The sequence below is a fragment of the Rutilus rutilus genome, assembly GCF_951802725.1.
Source record: "Rutilus rutilus genome assembly, chromosome: 20".
Lineage (NCBI taxonomy): Eukaryota > Metazoa > Chordata > Actinopteri > Cypriniformes > Leuciscidae > Rutilus > Rutilus rutilus.
Window position 1 is genome coordinate 14,653,107 of NC_140225.1, and position 21,736 is coordinate 14,674,842.

General features: G+C 38.6%; 1 long non-coding RNA gene across 2 annotated transcripts in view; it reads right to left on the minus strand.

Annotated features, from left to right (window-relative positions):
- The window catches only part of LOC311279578, a 163,073-nt gene extending 156,978 nt beyond the window's left edge, over positions 1–6,095 (minus strand). For both annotated transcript variants that reach the window (XR_014625569.1, XR_014625570.1), the window contains exon 1: positions 5,964–6,095. This is a non-coding gene — a long non-coding RNA (uncharacterized lncRNA). The remainder of the gene's footprint in view (positions 1–5,963) is intronic.
- Between the last annotated feature and the right edge of the window lie 15,641 nt (positions 6,096–21,736).

Sequence of the window (21,736 nt, forward strand, 5' to 3'; positions counted from 1 at the left end):
AACATCCTGTGGCTAAAACCAAGCACAATAACATCGATGGACTCGTGACGTATTTCAACGGCTCTTATTAAAAGGCCAGACTGGGATCTCTCAGCCTGACGAGACTTTGTGGAAACATTTTTAGTCATACGCACCAGCCGACAAACTCGTATTACGCACACACGTGCGCATGACTCCAGACCGCAAGACATCATCTTCGCTGGCAAAGTCACAACTCCAGCTTTCATGCAGTGTTTTACTGTTTTAACATTTTACAGCTGGTCAACTCCATTCATCTGGACTGTAATTTACAGCGTGTCATCATATTACATACGACCACATGAATTCTATTGGCTAGCCAGTAATTATACTGCGAGTTCTATGAGCGCAGTCATCAGTATGCTGCTGGTTAGGACACGATGTGATTCTCAACGGTCAGCGTCATTACTCAATACTGAGCTGTTTTTTGAGCAAATACCTAGCGATCTCACTCCGTCTGCAAGAGTTCCCACAACTAATCTCAAAGACTTCGACGTAGTTCAATTAAATTCAAAGTTGGCATGCATTGCAAGCATCAGTGCTATTAGTGATTCAGTTCTCTTTATAGCCAATCTATTTTTTAATAACAGTTCTGATGAAAACATTACAGTATTGATCTTTATTTATTGATCTAGCAGAGAGCATAGTTAAGGCTGACACAAATCAATCAAAATAAATTTAAAATGACGATAGAGTACAGCAGGACTTGAGGTTGAGCTCGGAGCTTAATTAGTGAAATGGTGAGAGGGAACCCAAAGCAATATCAGACAGTAATACAGTGGCTCAGCTGTGTTTGTGCGGGCCAGATTACGTATTTGTATTGTATTAAAGCTAGAAATCACCAGCCAAGGTTAATGAAAGGGCAACTTACTTTAGGCCACAATAATCCCCTAGAAAACCTCTCTGCACAACAAACTGATGCATCCCATAAAACATGTGCTCAAAAGCTCAGACTGTACATTGGCCTGTGGCATGGGCAGCTAGGTTTCAGGAGAAATAAAAGGAGAGAGTGAGAGAAAAAGAGAGCACACTGTCCGTGTTGGGAGCGGCTGAAGTGTTATTTTAATCGGAGGAATGTAACCTGTGCCTGACATAAGACTAGGTATGTCTAGCTTTAAATCAAGTTAGAGAGCAAAGGCCCAGATAATACACACACAAGACAATACACACAGACACGCACACACACAGCCCAAGAAACATTAACTGGATTCTCTCTCAACTTTAGTGCAAAAACAGTGCACATTGACTATTTCTGGATTTGACACATTTGTGCATTCTAAAAGTGGCCATCACAATACAAATCTCCCCTTAATTACTGAGACAACTGTCCGATTTACAGAAGCAAATCCTTGTATTACAACATTTTTAAAGAACCTTCACATAGTTTTACTCCATTCAACTTTAATTCATAGTGACCACATCACTGTTGATCTCTAAAAATATCAAATAACACAAAAAAGCAACATAAAAGTAACTCCTACAACTGTACTACATTCCAAGTCTTCTGAAGCCACACGATATCTTTGTGTGAGGAATATACAAAAAATGCAGTTATTTACTGATAATTTTCCTCTCCAGTGAGCTATTTACTGAGAACCTGATCATTGAGTCAGTGAGTTAAAATAGTAAACATAATTTTTTTAAAGAACGAGTTGTTATGGTTCAGAATTTGAACAGAAAAATTACTTTACAAATTGCACTGATTCTTAAAAGAACCAGTTGTTACAGCTCACAAATGGGTAACAGAGTAACAGATCACTGGCAGGGTCATTTTAAGTGAATAGCAACTTAAATTGCAGATCTGTTCCTTACATATGGACTACTTTTTGTCCATATTTAAAATAAACAAACTCTCACTATGAATTGTCATTGTATTGAATAGACTGACTGATCTCAGTCAAGTATGACGGCAGTGACAACATGATTTAAATTTACAGAAATATTAATGAGTTTACAAGGACCTTCCCATTATAATTATGTAGAGCAACCATGGCATCTTAGTGGGCCAGCGTTCCCTATGGGATACATAAATGTATCAGGCTAGCAAAACTCACCTACTTTTAACAAAACAGTTTACATGCAGATACAAATAACTCCAAGCATCCTTCATTACTATCAGCCGATGAATGGCTATGCCATCTGCAGCTTAATGACTCAAATAACTTCTTCAACCCAGCGCTGACAGTTATTGTTTAAAGTACTGCCCATAACCTTTACAAAGGACACAACTTCAGGACATTCTCACATTACTTTCCTCCTGACAAAACTCTAAAAGCATTTTCTGAGGAATTAGCTAAGGGACTTGAACTTGAACTTCTTTTTTAAATTAAGTGAAATATTTCTCTGCTGAACTACTGCTATAAAAACCATGGCGCACACAAGAGTGTGAAGACCGGAATGTCACCATAACCATGTTTGACAACTCCTGACTCTCAACTTATTGGACAAGCTGAACCTCAAATCCACGTAGAACTTGTGAGCTGTCTGGTGAGCAGCAGATAAGCATGTAAGAGAGACAGCAGATCTGTCTGTACCCAACCTGTCTGCTGCTCTGGAAGAGTAATTACAGGAAGGCCTGTGGTAATTAGCCCACCTCTCACTGTGTTTGTCTGTTTTTAAGGCTGACAAAAAGAAAGGAAGAAAAAAAAAAACCTGGAAGCTGACAAAGCCGCAGCCCAGTTTTACCATATGGGAGCGGATGGATAGTGTCGAACAGCATGTTGGGTTTACGTGGAACGGAGTCAAACGCGTAAGCTTAGCTACAGGGATCTCAAATATGAAGACGCCCCTCCTGATACCACCAGTCTAACAGACAAGACAGCCACAATCTGCATCCCTCGCTGTTTGTTGTCAAGAATGTTTGAAGCAGTTCTCTCTAGGCAGAGCTCAATGATGAGGATAAGGGCCAGTGCGAGAAAGTTTGGGGCCAGTTGACAGAACTGTCACTTGCCAATGCTTACGTTCCAACAATTATATATATTTGTGGATCATGTACATGAGTTGGTAAGCCTTATATATATACAATTTATTTATAAAAAAATAAATAAAAAAAGGCCAGCAAAGGACAAGATTGACCAACTGGGCCAGCAAACCAAACAAAACAAAAAGTACATCCGAAAAAATAAAAAAAAATAAAAAAAAATCAACATATCACCTTGAGTATCAGCCTGTTTGATATATCAGTCTATCACTAAAAAGCAATCCTTACTGTCAAGTCCTGCTATGCAAGATGTGTTGTTTGCTTCTTTTGTCTTGGAACCATTAAAGCTGTCAAAATAAACATGAAAACTTTGATGGCTAGTTTGAGAGTAACTCTTCATAAATAGCGTGTGGACAGTCAGATAAAGAAGAGCGGCCTGTCACCATCGTAAGAGGTGTCTGCTGAACTCCTAAACGTACTGACTCAGAGGAAGATAATAATAAACACGGCTTATTTCCAACAACAAAAGAACTCCTCCGTCGAAATGAAAGACTATGACAAATCGGTGTTCTAATGTTTCCTGTGTGGGTGTGCCGTATGTGAATGCGTCTGTGTGTGTGTCCCTGTTGGCTAAGCAGCAGGGTGACTACTCCCCCTGTCTTCCCACCATCTGCCCAAGAGAGAGCTCCTCCAGCACCCCTTCCACAATCAGCACTTTTCCAGGCTGAAGCCAAGAGAACGAGACATCCAGCTAACTCTGCAGGTCCCATTGCTCACCTGCGTCAACGAGAACACGGGTCTCACTGATGAGCAGTTAATCAAAGGAAATAAAGTTAGGATGCTAACTATTCTAAACTTCGAAAAGTTATGAAAGTCTCTGGCACGGGAAAAGGAGGTGTGCAATACAATACAATACAATACAATACAAATTTGTACCAAATTAATCAAGCCGTGTGAATTTTAGCAACAACTCTGAAGATATATCGTGTGAACTTGCAATTCTTACCAACTGAATCAACATTTAAAATAACACCAAAGATGTGCACTCTGAAATTCAGACTGCAATTAAATAGGCACACTTCAAAATATTAACCTATTAATCGAACTGATATTAACATGAAGAAAAGGGCTCACTAGGGTTGGATCGATACCACAAGTTTGGCTTCAGTACGATACCAGAATCTAATATCTCGGTATCGATGCCATAGGTGATTGGGCAGCCTCAAAAGATAACTGAATTAAAAACTATTTTATTAAGAACAAGTTTCGGATTCAATCCACCATTTAAATAAGGTCCAGAAACTATGAAATGTGCAGTAAGCAGCATGACAAATGTATATAATATACAATAAGTGAGCAAAGAGTGCTCCCATTATAATCATTGAAGTTCAGCGCTGCCATCTTACTGACTTAGCAAAAACTGTTACAATCAATGAATCTGAACACTGCACAATGAATCTCTTATTGACATCATGTTGTTGTTTTTTTTAAATGAAAGGATTCGTGAACATGCTTTGGCTGAACTCTATGAGCTTTCTCTAAACAAACTCCTGCATTTTCAGCGGTTTTTAGTGGATTCAGAGCAACTTAAACACATCTGACTGACCATTACGTTCATGTGCTCAACAGATACATGTCCGTGATAGGCTACAATGCTCAACACTTTAAAAACACATTGTCAATAGAAACACTCTTCACAGAGCGCTTACACAAATACACACGGGAGCATAAACATTATTTGGTTACTCGCGATATTCTCTCATTTTATATCAACCGCACGATTATCGTGTAGCGTGAGTCTTATCTGTTTGATCCGTCTTGTTTATCTGTTGTCAAATTTGCCGGTTTCACAATCAGTTTGGATAACACTGCCGCATAGAGGTGAACTTCGGAACAGCGGCGTATCAAGTACCGAAATGTTTGTAATCGTGATATTGCACCATTTGAAATATAACATATACCGATATTTTTCCAGCACCAGCGCAACCCTATAGGGTTCACAAAAGCAAATATCTCAAATCACCAAAAATGCTGCTGCTAGTCATTCATGGTGGTCGTTCTCTCTCAAGTTTAGACTCAAAACCCCCATTTGCCCTTCACACACACTCAAGGATGGTCAAACTCCCATTGAGCCAAGCAAGACTAATATAAGCCATTTGGGTGTTTAGAAAGGCTTACCCTTTTCAGCGCTCAAAGCCCCATTAGATAAAGAGGAGCAGGGCAGGCTAATTAGAGTCTGACCGTTTGGCCATTCTAGAGCAAAGATTCATTTGCACTGGTCTTACAATCGGCCTCTCTCTCTCTCTTTCTCTCTCCACCTAATAGAAAAATAAGCTACTTCACTCTGCATCGCTGGCAGTGACACCTGCGATGGAGGGGGTAATGGTGTTTAATGGCCTTTTAAATTTTTATTCAGTCTGAGAATCATAAAAGAGGAACCAGGCAGCCACTGGATCTCTTAATAATCCCAATGCTATGGCAACCAAAAGCAAGCTTAGCTGTCGGACATTAGGTTGCTCGCCAATCCACACCTGCTCTCGGTTCTCGTGTTGGAAGAAATGTTGAGATATCGAGAAAGAGGCACGTTTCTATATTTCTGCAAGGTCACCAATGGCGTTTTAGTGATCCTAATAATAGACGTTTTAAAGTTTAAGTGCTGCCCGGGGGTCTTCTGCGTGTTCATTAGGAATCGCGGCCTGCTTGGCCAACACAGCAAGGAATGGACATTAATAAAGCAGAGGGAAAAAAAGAAAAGGACAAAGAGGGAGGAAAATTGAGGAAGAGTGTTTATGTTTTGGAAGGCTGCAACTGTGAGTTTGCACTCCCTGGTGATAGAGACAAATCCAGATCTGATTTGAGAGTTGTGGCTTTTACACATCTGAGACCTGCTGTATCACCAGAACCTATCTTTTATTTATTTACAGCAGCGCTGAGAGGGAGAGAGGGAGAGAGAGAGAGAGAGAATTTGACAAATCACACTCATCCTAAACAGGACTGTGTGTAATGCATAATAACAAATACATACCTGGGAGATTTTGGAGAGGATATCGACAAGTTTTGTACTTGTTTATCCATTACATCAGTGATTCCCAACCAGGGGTATATGTACACCGGAGAGTCCTTAAGCAGGTTTCACAGGGTTCTTGGAAAGACTTTTTTAAACCTAAAAAAACACAATAACAACAACTTAATAGTACCAAACAATTCATTATTTCAATAGATTAACTAATAATGATATCTTCTGTTACTTTCTATGAAAATAAAACAAAATAATGTGTACTGTAATGTATTCAAATTGTATAAATGTGGATTACATTCATATAGCTCTAATTTACAAAAAACATTGTGATTTGGGGATCCAGATCACGTAAATAAGTTACACTGCAAATATTCATATACACTACGGTTCAAAAGTGTTGGATCTGTAAGATTTTTTATATATATGTGTTTTTGAAAGACATATCTCTTATGCTTACCAATGGAAATACAAGAACTGAGAAAAAACAGTTTGAAATATCCATCTGTTTTTCAGTGGTGACTATTAATAATATAAATGACAATGCTAAATGATGTCCACTATTAGTTAACATTTCTGTATTCCATATGATTATGCTATCAGCCACATGAGTGTATATGCAGCTCCCTCCGTTTAACACATTTAAATGAATTCTGCATTATGGGTGGGTGATATACCAGTAGACACAATTAACCGGTAGAAATTTGTCAACCGGTACAGATTTTGGACTATTGCTGCGCTCACGACGTGTCATAATTACCGTAGGCTCGATATGACAACCCGTCATTGTTTCTATTCGGAACTGTTCATGTCCTCGGACAGGGAATTATGTGTTTCTATGGCGACACAATCAACACCTAAATGAATCACCAGTGGTCAGGTGGTTAGCGGTCACATAGTACAAGTAGGAGCTCTTAGACGAGTCCCATCTTACAAGTTGTAATTACAAGCTCTACAAGGACGGACACACTTTTTACAAGTTGAAACCTCGAAATGATGGTAATTTCAACATGGCGTGAATGCACATTATCTATCGCGGTTAAGCTTACGTGACCTTGTTGTGCTGCACTTGGTCACGAAAGCTTATCATTTGCATGAGTTTTTAAGCATTGACTTTTAAAAACAAGTGATTTTAAACTGTGGAAGCACAGTAAGCAGCGAAAGACAACTCATTTCGCTATATGAGAACGCTGTCAGAGAGATGGTTTCTGAGCGCTGAGAGACGCACGCATTTGAAGCCGCTGCTCATTGTGAGTACTGAACTAAATTCGTTTTGCCGCCCAAATGGGCTTCAACGGTTGAATACACTAATGTGTCAAAATGACCATTTTTGCAAGTAAACAGTCATTTATGTCTTAAGTGAATTTAAACAGTTGAGAAAGAAAATGCACAAGTATATTGGATCCGTGCAGTCGGTCTTAAAGTGACAACAGCCAAATATACCTGCTGTCGTCTGTGTCAATGTTAATCAAACAACAAAAAAGGGAAAATCTCACACTGCTCTTAACTGAATCACGTTTGTAACTTTAATAACAATAAATGTATAATTTACACAGTGAAGGCTATACATTTTTTATCATTTAATTACTTTATACAATCTATGTAGTATTTCTTAGTGCTTGAAGTTTTTCAGGTCTATTTGATCTATTGTAATTTGTTTTCCTATGTGCCTGTAATTAGTTTCTTTGTTCTTTCTTTATCACCACTTGTCTTCAGTAAGCTTGAGAATTTTTATTTCTATTTTTATTTTTTTTACTTAGGCTAGTATTAGTTTTTTGTGATATTGAAAATGGTCACAGGAATTATGAAATTTCAATTACATCAAAAATGTTGATATCATAAAAACCTTATTTAAAGCAAAAATAACTATATTGTGATACATAAAATAAAATGACTCATATCATGATATAAGATTTTGGTCATATCGCCCATATCCCCTTCTGCATAATCCCCCCCTCCCCCGCCCTCTCCCAAATCAGTGCAGAAACAGCGCAAAAGGTCCAGCTGACAGGTATATGGGTGAACATAAATTAAAAAAGATTAGGAAACTACATTAGAAGACTAGTTTTCAGTGAAAATGCAAAACTTTTTTGCATGCAAAAGTCTGCTCTTGCTATGATTGGTGGGATGTAGTTATGATTACATGAAGCAAGACAAACTTAATGAAACAAATGGGATTTTTGAGACCGTCAGCAGTCCTAGTCAGTCAAGGTCCATCAGTCAATCTTACGGTGGTCTCCTGTCCAGCGTCAGCTGAGTAAACGCAGTGCTTTGTCGTTTAAATGTCAGTGATAGACATCAAACCCAGTACTTTCTCAAACTCCATCTGCTTTATACAGATGTCTCAATCAAGCCAGCAGCTGTGTGGTGTCTTACTGTCAGAGAGGACCAGGGCTACACATATACACGCTTCTGTTTAGACACAGGAAACGTACCTGCCATACACCACATGCTACCTGACCTGCCCGTCTGCTGCCTGTCATTCAGCCCTCGCATGGACCCTCAACACACTAACGCAAGCTTCCACTCCCTTACACACACACACACACATCAAACTCCTCCTCTAACACTTGTAATGCCTTCTGTCTTGACAAAAATGTTTCAGTTGTTTAGAAAAAAGGCCATAGGCAAAGAAATTTCAGTGTTATCAATTAAAGACATGTACCATCATCACATCAGAGACAAAATAATGGTTTGTTGTGACATTTTGCAGATGGTGTTGTGCTATGTGCTTATCACGAAACAGGTGATCACTTCTATGATTTAAGTTATGTTTAAACAAGAATCTTTATGGCAAAAACTGTAAAATACCCTGATATTACTTCCAACAAACACTTCATAACTGGATCTTGTTATCCTGTCATTTCTTTGTGGATATAAGAGAGTAGGGCAGAACAAATATAAAAATAAAAAAAAGTCACACTTTCTGAAAGAATGCACAGCAATACACCAAACATTCAGAAAACATACACAATAAAATAAATATTAAATGAAAATTATTTCTTTTGAACGATTAACCAGTGCAAAAAAATGTGGGCGAGTCTTTTGTGGCAAAAAGAGATCATCATCAAATTGAATTTCTTTAATTTAATTTCCAATAAAAAACTTTAATTAATAAGCCTGGATGCCAGCCGAACTTAGCCCCGGCCACAATATTTGAGGTCGGGAAGTTCAGTCTGGACTTGGTCTGTTGTGGAGCAACTATGCTCGAACCAGAGCTGTCTGGACCAATCAAATTGTCAGGGCGGGCTTTATACGATGATGGACAGATGATCAACAGTAACGTAATCATCGACATCACCAAAGAGCGCTTGGGTTGAATTCGTTTACAACAAAGATGCCGCCATCGCGTCTGTTATAGAAGATATCGACAGCGCATTCATTTTAATAGAGGAACAGAGAACCGCGATCAAGGCATTTGTCGATCGGAAAGATGTTTTTGCCGTCCTTCCTCCTACGGGATTCGGCAAAAGTTGAATTTATCAGCTGGCCCCGATGGTCGCTAAGAAGATGGGGCGCAATGAAAACCCTGTGGTCATTGTGGTTTCTCTTTTGCTCTGATTGGTTGTAGGTCTATCCAACTGAGTGCAGAGGCATTTTCTTTCCTGGTTCGGTTGAAACACGCCCCATAAATCACAGCCCAATGGAGCAGTATCAGACTCATATTCTGACTAGAATCTGAGTATGATGACGTCAGGCTATTAATTAATGAGCTTTTCCTCTGAAACAACTTTTTTCATTGACAGCAATAGCACAGGCTATTGGATAATGTTAACCAAAAAACAACCAATTTAGATAAAACTACTATTTTGTCTAAATCACATCCAATCTCGCTTTATTCCGGTAAGTAACATCCACTTTGCACAATTTGCGTGCAGCTAAGCTGCAAATGCTTTGACAATACAAATGTAAAGTTGTGTCATGGCACACTAAAATATAATTGAGAGAGAGACACTCGACCTTCTGATGACACCATTCTTCAGTCTCTCAGGGCATGGTTGGACACTGGCTCCTTGTACAGATACACATAACAGGGCCAAACAGATGCTATTTCAGCCCAGAGGACAACACAAACACACTGACAACATACAAATGACCTGCACTTATTTAACTGGGTATGCACTTGAAAAGCAATGCACTGCAAGACCAGAGCATATTATAAACATCATTTATTAGCATGAACACACTAAAAAAAATATATTAAAAAAAATTAATGGATAAAAAAAGCCCTATTCGGATGGGACTAGTTTTCATGGAGGAAGTTAGAGACATTTGTGTTTCACAGGCTTAAGCCCTATTCGGATGGGACTAGTTTCCCTGGAGTTTGTGTTTTACAGGCATACTTTGTGAATTGAATCCCGTCCAAATCTGCCATGTCTGTGTTTTTTTTCACACAACCTAGCAAATTACCTACTGTTTTTTCGGCTAACTCAATGGTCCGCTGAGACATCTAATCCCGTGTGAATGTGAATGACTATGAATGCTGATGTTGTATTATCCTAACGCTTCTCATGTGTTTTTGACTACCTGAGCTACTGTTCGTGCACCAATCTTTCGTGTGCTTTCATTTCATTTCAATATGGATGGTATCTAATAAAAAACTTAAATTATAAATGTAATAAATAGAGCTAAATCGCAGAAACTGCGAAGACTGCCCAGGTTAATAACAGTGTAATGTAAGATACTTGTCTAGACGTCTCTTGTGGCAAGCAGAGCGGGGCCGAGAGCCGTGAGAACGGTGCGAGGCCGGTGGCACCACTGCTAGTATTCCACTAGAAACAAACCTTGTTGTATTATTTTAATTTAATACTGTGAAGCTGCTTTGATACAATCTGTATTGTGAAAAGCGCTATACAAATATACTTGACTTGACTTGACTAGTGAGCGTCACCTGCACGCCACATCGTTCTCGAGTGTCTCACGGAGGAGCTCCGGACTGATAAGAGGAGGGACGACGACAGTGAAGGACGAGAGAGCACCAGGCCTGGATTTTGCGTTATGCTTTGTTTATGATGTGTTTGCGTCAGTCATCCGTTAGGGGCTGCCGCTTTACTTTCATTTGTGTTTATTTTATAATTAAAATGTTTGAACGCTCAAATCTCAGCTCACTCATGTGGTTTATTATAAACAGCCATAAATATCTACAAATGCATGTGAAATTTTTTTAATAGGATTTTTATAATACATTTAAGTTATATCAGTAAATAGTTCATTAAAAAACATGTACGTCATATGTGATGCATGTAAACACACCACATGACCTTCTGTAACGCCCACGTCTATAAAACACACACTCCCACTTCTGTAATAAACACAGAGATGTTAGTCCAGTCCGAACCGGTACATGAAATCACAGACGTCGGGTGATAAGATTTGTAACTCAAATGTTGTTTAGAAAATTGTCCCATCCAAATAGGGCTTAGCCTAAGTGACAACACAGTTATCAGTGGAATGTGGTAGCAAAGTCTTTGTCCATTCAAGCCATTCATTGTGCTTTGGAAGCACTGCTTCCTGTTATGTTACCTTTTGCCTGCATTTTCACCATTATCCACCTCTAATTCATCCTGCTATACTGTAAGGCTTCAATGAGAACATGTTAAAATCAAAGGAGGGATAAAAAGACTCTACAGCTGTAGCTATTGGACAGTGTTACTTTGCATTATACAAGATCATATATATTTAATATAAATGTGTTATTGTTCATTTTTGCACTGACGATGATCCCTTGCCTCTTTAAAGAAAACACACCAAGTACATACATTCACCGCCCACTTTATTAGCTACACTTGTTCAACCTGTTAACACAAATGTCTAATCAGCCAATCAAATTAGGGCTGCACGATTATGACAAAAATCATAATTGCCGATTATTCCCTTGAAATTGTAATTGCGATTATCAGAATTTACATTGAATATATATAGGCATATTATAATACATGTTTACTCAAAAATTGTTAACACACTCTCTCACACACACACACACACACACACACACACACACAAGTACTGTCCCCCTTACTTAACATGCACATAATTTGTAAGAATATGACTAACAGTAAAGACTACTAATAAATAAACATTAGGCCAATGCTTAAGCCTTTAAATAGCAGTCCCAAACTAGTTTTTGTTAATACAATGTTGGTATGAGCCACCACAGTCATTTAAAAATATAGAAAATAACACAAAGTGAAAATAAAGTGGCATTTTGGGGTTAATATGGAAAAGACAGTTACCAGTGAACACACAATACTAACAAGAAATGTTAATGAAACATGGAAACTGCTCCTTGTGAATAGAATGAAAATCATACCTGCATGCAAATGCTTCTCAGCTCACACACGACGTACCAGTAACGTGATTTATTGGTATTTTACTTTTATTTCGTGTGATTTACAACGTAATGACGTTGCATGCTCGCAGTTTCTTTTGCACTTTATATACAACGCGCGCCGCCGCACTTGCGCGTGCAATTGAAGAGTGTGCGCTACGAGCACAGTATAGCAGCTGACCGGACAGGAAAGTCCGTTTTTCTGAGGTGAAAGACTATTTCAGCGTACACTTACGTCACTGCCTGGTAGTTCCTATTGTGCTGTGTTTTCTGAAGTAGTTGTGATTCGCCTCTCATAACATAACATGCAAACAACACGCACGCAGAGTGGATTTTCTTTTGTAATCGCGGATTTGAACGATTACGTAATCGTGGCATCCGTAATCGTAATCGCGATTAGAAATTTGATTAATTGTGCAGCCCAAAATCAAATGGCATTTAGGGATGTGTCCAAAAATCGCCCCCTATATCCTTTAATAGGACACTATTTGAGGGGACAGCCATTTGTAGTGGTATCTGAAACCATAGTGGACATTATCGAGTGCACTCATTCAAACCCATAATGCACCGCAATGACAAGTGTTCAACTGATGTGCACTCAATGGCTAAGGAATACCCATAATGCCCTGTGAGGGTCGTGCTGAATGAATTCCCGCATCTCGCCAGAAGATGGTGCCCGCAACTGAATCATCCATCCATTTTCCAAACCGCTGGTCCAATTCGGGTACAACATAATTTCACACAGGTATAAATTCCTTTTCAATTGATTATTAAATTGATTAATTAAGGTTTATACATGCTAGTTTCCATAACATCGTTCAACATAAATCTTTTCATTGCAAATAGAGCTGCTAGTTTGCTAAGTTTCAAATGATTATTAAACATGCAGCAAGCTCAAACCATGCAAAAGCGACAGCCCTTCCGGCGCACTCAGTGTCTGAATTCACTCACTCGATTTCATTCACTCCTTTAAGTGGACTATATCATTGGAGTAATGAGGGAATAGTGAATGAGGGTATAGGGGACAATTTTGAACACCGCTATGGTCAAGACGATCTGCTGAAGTTCAAACTGAACATCAGAATGAGGAAGAAAGGTGATTTAAGTGATTCGAAATTGGCATGGTTGTTGGTGCCAGACGGGCTGGTATGAGTATTTCAGAAACTGCTGATCTACTGGGATTTTCACAACAATACCTAGGGTTTACAGAGAATGGTCTAAAAAAGAGAAACTATCTAGTGAATGGCAAAAATGCCTTGTGGATGCCAGAGGTCAGAGGAGAATGGCCAGACTGGTTCGATCAGATAGAAAGGCAACAGTAACTCAAATAACCGAGGTCTGCAGAAGAGCATCACTGAACGCACAACATGTCGAACCTTGAATCAGATAGGCAGATCCATCCTGCTTTGAATCCACGGTTCAGGCAGTGAGATGTTGGTGGGAGGTGGTGTAATGGTGTGGGGGAATTTTTTTTTTATTTTTGACACACTTTGGGCCCCTTAGTACCACCTGAGCATTGTTTAAATGCCACAGCCAACCGGAGTATTGTTGCTGACCATGTCCAGTCTATCCCTTTGTGTACCCATATTCTAATGGCTACTTCCAGCAGGATAAGGCTCCACATCACAAAGCTCAAATCATCTCGAACTGGTTTCTTGAACATGACAATGAGTTCACTATACTCAAATGGCCTCCACAGTCACCAGGGGCCTCATTTATAACCGTTGCGTACGCACAAAACAGGCCCTGAAAGAGGCGTACGCCACTTCCGACGCATAAGTTGTGATTTATAAAAACAAACTTGACGGGGAAAATGTGCGCACCTGCACGCAAACTCTGACCCATGCGAACAAACATTTTGGAGACTGAGCAGTTTGGCGACACCGATGGTGAGCAGAGGGACTGACGGCAGATAAAGGAAAACCACTTTAAATCTTCATTATGAGTCCTAATCATAAATACAGTGCATGTTCACAATAACAGTTTAAATAAATAAAATAATGATTTAAACTATGTTTTACATCCGAAATAAACATTTAACATTAAATATGCCATTCTCATTAATAGTGTTTCAGCACTTAAATTACATGAAATCATTACAACAAGTTACAATATTTTTAATATTCTAATAAATAAGAATATTTGAAGTGGATGCGATACTTTTGAACACTTCCTGTGGCTTGCTGTGTTTTAATGTTTTAACTACAGCGAGGATTGCTTAGCGCATGATATAGCAGAACTCATGGTCTGAATATTTTTGCACAAATAATGATCAATAATGCACAATAAGGCCTATCTGTTTCCATTAAAAATATAAAGCAATTAAAAATACAATTTAAATGAATGAATACTATTTGATTTATTTATTCAAAAACAAGGCAAGGATAGGCTACTAAATGATTTTTAGCAACGTAATGTGACGGCATATCCGTATATCTCATATTTTCCTAATGTCTTGTACTGTTAAACATGGTGTCACATGAATGAATATGCATATGCAAATAATATGCAAATGAGGATATGGATAGTAAAAATAGGCAATGTAAACTCCATATGGTTATTGCGGGGAGGAGACGGGGTGGAGACGCATGTGCGCACAATATTCCGCTGACTGGGATTTATAAAGGGAATTTTGCGCAGGTTCTGGCGTACGCATGGTTTTATAAGTCTGAATATTTATTGCTGCACGTATTCTTTTAGTAAAGATCCTACGCACAGTTTTATAAATGAGACCCCAGAACTCAATTCAATAGAGCACCTTCTGGGATGTGAAGAATTAAGGCAGTTTTGAAGGCAAAAGGGGGTCTAACCCAGTACTAGCAAGGTGTACTTAATAAAGTGGCCGGTGAGTGTATAATACCATTCAAAAGTTTTGGATCAGTAAGTTTTAGTAAGTGAAATAAGTCTATTATGCTCACCAAGGCTGCTTTTATGCCAAAGCTGAATTTCCAGCAGACATTACTCCAGTCTTCAGCGTCAAATGATCCTTCATGAATCACTCTAATATGCTGATTTGGTGCATGTAACATGTCTTATTATTATCAGTTGAAATCAGTGCTGCTTAATATTTTTTGTGGAAACCATTATATAGTGCCTGCATTATTTTGATGAACAGAAAGTTCAAAATAACAGCATTTAAAGGGGTCATATAATGGTACATGCAATTTTACAAGTTGATTGTACTGAAATGTGTGTTGGCAGTGCCTGTACACAACCATCATAAAATGCTAAAAATCCATCCAGTGTTTTTTTTTTTTAAATCTTATTATGTTTTCCCCCATCTCAAATCAAGCCGTTCGATTTTGTGACGTCACAAAATCGACGCCCCTCCCACGATTGTTGATTGACAGCAGCGTTTCAACACAGACCCGCCCTCGCTCGTGAGCGAGCTGTCAATCAGTCCGCGCGTCATTGTTGATACGCTGGAGCACTGTCTATGAGCAGAATGGCGTCTAAGCGATTGTGGTGTTCTGTTCTTGGGTGTAATAAGGAACACAGCAGTCATTTTGATGTTCCTAAATCCGAACCGCTGAAGACGCAGTGGCTGAGTTTTGTTTTCGAAGGGAATATTCCCCACGATCAACGTCAATGCTTTCATGTTTGCGCGAATCATTTCACACACCATATTGCTTTACAAACGAGGGTCAGTAACGTTATAAAGCTGGTTTTGCTAAGAAGCTGCTCCTGAAAAAAGGATCGGTACCAACTATTCGTGTTCCTGCAGCACCTCCAGAATAACTGAAGTGAGTGTAATGTTTTATTAACCTTTATATTAATATTTATATGAATCTTTGCAAATCGCTTGCTGCACGCTTCACGATGAATGCGGCTGGTTACACTCAGGGTACATTATGGCATGTTTTCTATGTACGACGTTCTCAATATAATTCATAATCCCACGTTTATAATGAACAACGCGTTATGGTTATTGTGCTATTGTGTTGCAAACAGTGTGTTCTTACAATACTAATGAGAATTTTTAATTAAAGTATATTACAAACTTTTAATTTAGACCCTAAAGAATCATATTAGCTTGTACAAAAATGGCATTATATGACCCCTTTAATAAAAATTAAAATAAAAAAGTGATTTTTATTTTTTTGTGGTAACATTAAGGTTATAATAGTATTCACTTTTTTGATCAGTTTAGTGCACTCTTGCTGAAAAAAGAATGATAAAAAATAAAAAAATCTTACAGACCCCAAACTTTTGAACAGTATTGTATTCATAACAGTACACATTAAACACACAGCTTCACCTGCACACTGTAGAAACTGTACATACTGACAGACAGGGATCTAGTTGTGTTCCATAAAGCTTGGCTTTTTTTCAGGTTGATTAAAGATCCCGTGTTGATTTCCTTCAGAGTCACACTGAATACAGCGGACACGAAGCCGAGCCAGCAGCTCATCAAACGCGCCACACGATACCCACATTAAAGGTAATGTCTCTGCCACTCCATCTCGCATTGTTTTATTTTGCTCTCTGGCTTTAATGAATGTGACAGAATTACGCCGCTTTAAAACCGTCTGCTTTATTGTTCTATTTGTTTATCTATTTCTTATTTCCTCGTCTTTTCCCAGCTCTCATCTGTCATTCTTCGGTGCTTTCATTTTATTGGCCGCTCCGCAGAGCGGTACTGTTGATCGCTGCCCATTTTCGGATTAGGAGATTAAGTTATTCATCACTCACCGCGCTCCCTGCTGCGCCACTGCTATCAGGACACCGCCAAATCACAACATCTCAGCCAGCCATTTCAAAATAATTGAATGCACAATAATTTCCCTATTAATACATTTCTCATATTAGAGATTATGCATGAAACATCCACATTATCTGTGGCAGTGTTTTCCTTCTCTCTTTTTTTCCTGTGTGCATGTGTTAATGTCTTGCTCCTCTCCAGTAAATCTAATAGACAGGATTGAATAGCTCATGCCAGGATGAAGGGTTAGGTTACAGATAGCCTCTTTTTTATTTATTCTTTTTTTTTTTTTTTTTTTGCCTCTCCCTCCCTTCTCCTTCTCTGGTGGAAGATGCAGAAGAAAATTAAAGAAAATCGATCATTTTCGACTAGGGTGGTGGGGACGAGCTGTGACGGTTGCTACGCCAACAGTAACTCAGCCTCTCACAGCTGTCTCGGAGAAGTTGTTTTGTTTAGGTATTGTAGTTGCTCACATTTTTGCACTAGACACACCAAAGACTCGCACCAACAAAAGGCATATCAATGGATGTGTCATATATGCACGTATTAGCATGAGAACAGATCATTAAATCCACTGTAGGCAGCCAACCAAAACGCCTCGGCGCAGCGGCCATTATGTCGTCATCATACTTCAGTGAATCGTGTTTTGCTTTGTACTAAAAATAATCCTCTCTTCCACAGCAAGGACAGAGGTGGACTCACAACAGAGCTGGTCACAGTTAGAGATCCTCTTCAAACATCAAAGTGTGTTAATCACTTGTGTTAAATGTGCTCAAGCCTGGATATGGGGTTATTGAGGCTATACTGTACACTGCACCAGGGCATATAAGATCTATTACAGCAGGTAAATGCGTCTAAACAGCAGAAAGAGTGAAGGTGAAACATAGGAAATGAACACCGAGTGCATGTCCTCTATAAAATAGGTCTAAATGTTCACCGCTCAGGTGAAATATCTCTCTTTCTCTCTCTCTTGCTCTAATTAAATTGAATATTACTCAAAGACTGACATGTTTGGCTTGTCAAAAATGTTATATTCAGCTGTTGCAAATTCGGTGACTTTTGAAAATCAAGTTTTGATTTTTACCAGGAAAGGAGTGGTTTTGATGCACAAAGTTGTGAAAAATCACGTCCTAAAAATGGTGTTCCATTATAACCCCTTAGCAGATCTGACTATCTACCCATCTATCCATCCATCCATCCACCTGTGTCTGTCTGTCAAAAAAAGTTACCAGTAATCATATAATCACGTGGATGTTTTCAGAAATGATTGTAACCTCAGTTAACTATAATAAACTATATTTTCAAGTATAGTGCATTAAAAACATTATCAGCCATTTTATCTGTGACAGTGAATCAAGTATTATAAGCATCATAATGTATAACAACTAATTACACTGACAGCCGGGTCTAAAAGTTAACTTTACACATTTTTAAATAAAACTTGTATTTATGAAAATAAAATATAACAAGCAATGCTAATTTTCAGGAATTGAATGATTCTTGTTCAGCTAGCTGATTAATGACTTACAATAACTTTAATTATAATTTTTTTGTACTTTTGATGAAGCACCTTTAAATTCAGTGCCACGGCAACAAATGTCATTTAAATATAGTATTAACAATGCAACCTGTTCTAAACAAAAAATGGTTCTCGATTGGCAAACCTATGTATAATAGAAAACAATGAGTATGATAAAAGTATTATGAATATCTGAAGCATTCAAAACCTCTGTATTACACATTGTATATATAAAAAAGTGTTTTACAAAGAGTGCTACTGAACATATTGCTGACTTGATTTGATTTATAGTAACACCATAAATACAGACACATGATTTCACAGCGGGCAGAGAAATTAATAAATAAATAAATAAATAAATATCTGTGAGCGAAAGTGTGTTTGTGTGAGCTACCCAGTTCTCGTCTCAAATGAACATGTGCTCTCTCTGCACAGATGACACTCAAAATGCATTATAACCATTAATGAAAAAGTTAATGGGCCATTTTCTTACATATCAATTTACATTTTACAATTTGGGTACACAAATGATGTCTGCTACGGCGGGTCCTTAATATTTTGCTCAAGGAAACAGTTCTAATGTGTTTTGTGGACATCAAATGTAGTGAATAATGATGCGTCCATCGCATGCAAATAAGATGACAGTAGGAATGGGCTGATCAACAGTGCTCGCATAAAGAGGTTACAGACTGCCATGTACTGCGCTCAGTTTCAAAAATGTCATATCGCAGTGTGTCCATGTTTGCAAGCAAATACACAAACCAATGCGCTCAATTATGATCAGCTCCCTTGTGTGCAAGTGCAACTAGCAAATTATCTATCACAAAGTATCCCAATTTTCACACTCTGCTGTGAATTTCATAAAACATGTAAGCAGAAATAAGCCTTAGATCAGGGGTGGGCAAACTTTTTGGCTCAAGGGCCACACTGGGTTTTAAAATTTGACAGAGGGCCGGCCCAGTAGCAGATTATGAAACACGATCTCATGAAAGTGCGTATCTATACCACAAATTTTATTTCTCGTGCTATTTATACGCCAAAAATGTTTTTTGCGTGCATATGCTACACACTGTAAACCCCTTGGTTAGGATTAGGGGTGCGGAGTGCGTGCCTATTACACGCCATAAAGTGCGTATCATATGCACGCAAAAATGCATCATAAGCACTACAAATACAATTCGTGGTATTCGCACTTTCATGAGATCGGGCTGAGCAAACACCTTTACGTTGTGGCAACGTCTGCGCGGAATTCAACAACTGAGAGACGACATTCTGACAATATTTTTTTATTCTAGATATCCCCCATTTAGCATGTTATCTTTTGAGGTTAATTTTTAATTAGTCAGATGTTAGATAATTACAGCCTATACTTTTTTAAATATTGTTATTATTTAATGGGCCTAACAGTAAATTAGAAACAAAACACCTGCAAGTGTACACTTAGAAGAGTAAAAATGACAGAAGGTTACGTTAATTCAACTTTATTAAAACTGCATATGGCAATCAATTTGCACTTCCAAAAGTCATACATTTGTGGAAAAAAACGAAAAAACGAAATAAACGAATATACAAATTTATTTTAAGTATAATAAAATAAAACATAAAAAGCAAAGGCAGATCAGAACATTTAATGAACAAAACCGGGTTCTGTACATGGCAGACGGGAGCGTAGTCGAAAGCCGGGCGATAAACGGAATCAGTCAGGATACATCCACAAATCCAGAGGAGCAAAGAAACTAAATAGCAGACAAATCAAAGGAAAAACTAAACAGGTGTGCAAGCAGTTACCAAACATTTTTTTCTCTGTTTCCAAAAAAGAAAAAAAACATTAACGTGCAACAAGTCTATGCGCTTAAGTCGCTGTCTGTTTGGTTTCCATGGTGACGCGGCATTGCTTGTTACGTGACACACTGCAGCCACAACAGCGCTGAATGAATGATGATCTGCTTTTGTCATTTTTCCTTTTTTACATTTGTTAGCTATGGCATGAAATATCTGATATTGCGATTGTCAAATATATGCAACGCAATATATATAGACCTATATATATAGACCATAGACCTTAGTCAGGGAAGTGCCATATTTAATTTGTGAAATGAATAAAAACGGGAAATGAATGAAAAAGGATAGAAGTAGGCCTAAACTGTGTTCAATGGATTGTACTGTAGTTTAACAGCAATCTGATTTGTTCAGCTGATTGGTAAAAAACCAAGAAACATCAAGAAACATCATCAACAACAAAATATTTATTCTAAACATTTTTGTGATGCAAGACTTTTATTTTGTTAGCTGTTGATTCTTCTGTCAGACGCAGTTTAAGTAAAGAGTGCCTGAGAAAAACGTGTTGTCCCGATTCAGCATTAGCGGTCAGATGGGATGTTGTCAGGCTATATGTCAGTGTCCTTATTCTATCGTTATTTGTGTAGCTTGTTACGAAATAAAAAGTTTCTCACCTATGAAAGACGAACTTTCCTGTCCTGTCAGACATTAGAGACTGTGCTCGTAGCGTGCGCTCTTTAATTGCAAGCGCAAATGCGGCGGCGCGTTGTGATGTGTGTGAAGGAGTCAAAACAGGAGTCAGGAGTCAAAATCCCTCCATCACACATACAAACGAAGATCTGAACGAGGAGACGCGGTTCTGATGCCTGTACCGACCTATGATGGGCAACATCATGACTATGATGAGAAAAAACAGGTGTGCGTGAGCATTCTGTCCTTTTTAGGGTCTCATCTTTCTGTTTTTGGTTTGTTTACATGTCTTTGGTGCGTATTGCATTAATAATTCATTAAGAACCGCATCAGAGTTCGTTTGGAAGTGGACAGAGACCCATCTTTTCAGCGGTCTCGGTCGGCTTGTTTGGTGCGGATCAGGGTTCGGATGACAGCGTTCACACACAGGCTCAAATGAATCGCACTAACAAAAGAAATCGCACCAGGGTTCGTTTTAATCGAACCAAACATGCCAAGTGTGAATACACCCTTAATAGCCTCACCTTATAGGCCTACTGTTTATTCATCAGTTTTAGACATTCTTACAATTTATGTGTATGTTGTGTAAAGTGGGAAGGTACTTGTGTGTGTGTGTGTGTGTGTGAGAACAATTCCTAAAAAGTGTGTTGTGGATTAATGACATGGGAAATTGTGGGTCACATGGCCAAACCAGTTAAGAACCACTGATCTGGGACCTTCATACAGTGCATGCCATTGAAAAGATTGTACATCTATCCCTAACA